This window comes from Dipteris shenzhenensis, chromosome 26, assembly GCF_047967505.1.
Source record: "Dipteris shenzhenensis isolate YYH24624 ecotype China chromosome 26, Dip_SZ_1.0, whole genome shotgun sequence".
NCBI lineage: Eukaryota > Viridiplantae > Streptophyta > Polypodiopsida > Gleicheniales > Dipteridaceae > Dipteris > Dipteris shenzhenensis.
In genome coordinates, this window is record NC_141621.1 from 15,652,799 (window position 1) to 15,655,872 (window position 3,074).

General features: G+C 41.7%; 1 pseudogene; it reads right to left on the reverse strand.

Moving 5' to 3' along the window:
• Positions 1 to 279: 279 nt before the first annotated feature.
• On the reverse strand, positions 280 to 1,634 carry LOC147884728 (uncharacterized; annotated as a pseudogene).
• Positions 1,635 to 3,074: the final 1,440 nt, after the last annotated feature.

Consider the following 3,074-nt stretch of genomic DNA (forward strand, 5'->3'; position numbering starts at 1 on the left):
GAGAAATCTCAAAGATTGGCACAACCACAGAAATGGGGGGACGAAGCAAGAAGCATGGGGGGAGGGATAAGAAGAGTTGGTGACTTTAGCGAGGTCCTTGACAAGGAGAGGAGGAGGATCTGGCAGAGGCACTTGGGAACCAAGGAAGCAGTTGCCGAATTCTATAACCCTTGGATTAGTGTAAATTTAAGGTTTATAAAATAGACACGTGGCTCAACCACAAGCTAGAATTTCTTTTCATTCCACAGTGCTACCTGCCTAAAAAACTTGATCGAGAATTCAAAGACCTCTTTCAATTTCCCCATTGCTAGTATCCATAGACTCTCCAAACCCTTGTGGTTCATCTTCAGAAGCATACTTATGTGAAACCGACATAATGAAGAACACCTGCTCACAGCTCAAAGGAGAAATAGAGAAACAAAGACACAAAGAAAGAGCCAAAAAATCCCGCACACCAACAATCGATGAAACACTACTTTTATAATAGAACCTGACAAGTCCCATTTTGGGGACGAACTGGGTCTGACGTGCTTCTGCCACCATGATCCATTGGCTTCCTTATCAAAGGAAGGAGGACTTCGTCATCCACAAACCAATTGCACAAGAAGCTAAAAGACTCTTCCATGCATGGGAGTAACAAAAATAACCAAAAAAGAATCAAGAACGATGACCTTAGTTATGCATGCAACCAGCCAATTGGCTTGGCACGCCCCTCAGAACGCATGAACTTGCCAAATCTATACACAACACTTGGAGCGGTGGAGACCTAGCATGCAGCAATTCATCCAATGCAAGACACGTTGAAGACATGAGAGACGATTGCAGGACTGATGTGCGCATAAAAGATGCACTTACAATGACCCGCAGGGCATGGACAATTGGAACGATAAGGGAACCAAAGCAAATGCTCCCAAAATTCGAAGTGAAAGCAGCATGTAGAGATCGTTCCTAAGGCAACCAAAGCAAATTCTCCCAAAACTTGAAGTGAAAGATGCAATGCCTCTCGCAACCGTGGTACACATGATGTTTCTCAACGTCTCCAGCGTCCACGCCAGGCTCACTAGCAAAACAAAAATGACGAGAGGAGCGACCTTAAAGCTGAGGACGCTCACTACTCTGAAGCCCTAGAACACACGCCATAGCGAGGCTACAAGTACAACCTAGAAGGACACCAGATAGGCACTTTTCTGGCTATGATGAGCGAGCAAAACAAGAGATTCCCCGCAGATTTGATCCTGCTAGAAAATGTTCTTAGAAGTCGTCCAAAACGAAATACGAAGGCACGGGCTCAACGTAAGACTGAGTAGTTGCAACCAACCTATTGGTAACCCAGCAAGAAAAGACACCTTGGAAGATGGAGAAGATGAAGCAGAGGATGCCGACAGCAAGAGTGGATGGAAGGCCAATGGACATGAAAATGAGAGAGTGAGCAGCGAGATAGTCTAGAGGAAAGCTCTAGCCATGAAGGCATGTGTTCGAAGAGCGTTTGCCAGGCGCACCACAACAGCTGCACCAAGATGGGGGAGCCATCGCTGCAAGTTATGGAGCTTCCTTTTGCTCATATCTTTAAGATACATGGTGTTGAGGAAAAGGATTCTGGCAATCACCAATAGAAGGTGCAAGGCGAAGAGGAAAATTTAAGAAGAGACACGATGGCAAGCCAATCACCTCCTTCACATGCGTGGCGGCACCTCAACATGCATGAACCCACCAAATCAATACATGACACTTGGAGCGGTGGGGCCCTTGCATGTAGCTATCCATCCTATAAAAGATACGTGTCATATCTCCTTAGATTAAAGAAAATACAGCTATAAAAGTTTTTTTCTCCATCCAAAAAAAGACATGTGTAAGATCGCCTTGGATTAAAGAAAATGCAACTAAAAAGGTTTTTTCCTTCTCTGGGCAACGTCTTCACTTAAGCCTCCCTGTGGTGGCAGGCCAAAAATTGGCTGCATGTACAAACTAATAGCCTTGGCCAAAACCTTATAGAAGGCTGGCAAGAGCATAGCAATTCGTATGTTATAGAAGACTAGCAAGACAAGGTTAGCAAGAGAGTAGCATTTTGTATGTTTTCAGAGTCTTTTTCTGGAAAAAAGTTTGCCCCATTGTTCCTCTCCTTAGTGCAACCTCTGAATCGTAAGGCCTATATTTAATAAGGTAAAGGGAGGGGAGCTGAGCAAGTTTGGGCATTTGCCCACATTTTATGTTTGACTCCTTCAAAAAACTCCTGTAGTGCATGTCATCGTAGACCCCATGGGTAGTTGGCCATGGGTGTGGGAAAAAAATCTTTTTTTTTTAATGAAGGTAAATCCGTTATGACATTGTGGCAGCTTTGTGGGAAATTTAATGCCAAGGTGGCATGTGTCATAAAACTAGAGAGATCTTAAGGTCAAGTTTTTAAGACTCATTGAAGCATTTTGGGGTTTGAAAATGGCATAAAATCCACATTTCCACCCAACATTATGATATTTGACATGGGAAATTAGTTCTTCCCATTACAACCCTTTTTCCACCATGTCATTAAGGCTTAAGGCCCAGATAAAAAAGTAGATCCCCTATCCAAACTTGAACAAGGACTATAAGTTGAGGTAGATTGCTTGCTTAAGGCCAACATTACTCCACTGAGAAAAAGATGCACCTGGACATCACAAGATATTAATGTGTACCACAATGCAAAGACATGTCCTTTACTTAAATGTAAGAGGGCTATTTATGACTGAGAGAATAGTTTTATGTATAGCCAATGTGTGTGTGTGTGTGTGAGGGATGTTTTTATCAAAGCTGTACTTATATATTAATATAAAATCCTGGCAAAAGTTTATCAAGCTAGTTTTTTTAGTTTCATAATAACAATAGAACATATTACAACTTTATATACATTCTTTGAAATTTGAAGAAAAAGTTGTAAATCTTGGCGAAACTTTAAATTTTTTCCCATAAAAGTTTCAAATTTTTATTAGGGCATACAAATTTTCGACTCCAATATAAAAGTTTCGCTTCTTAATGAAACTAAGACGAAAAAATCATCCATACTGTGTGTGTGTGTGTAGCTGAAGCCCACATATACTAAT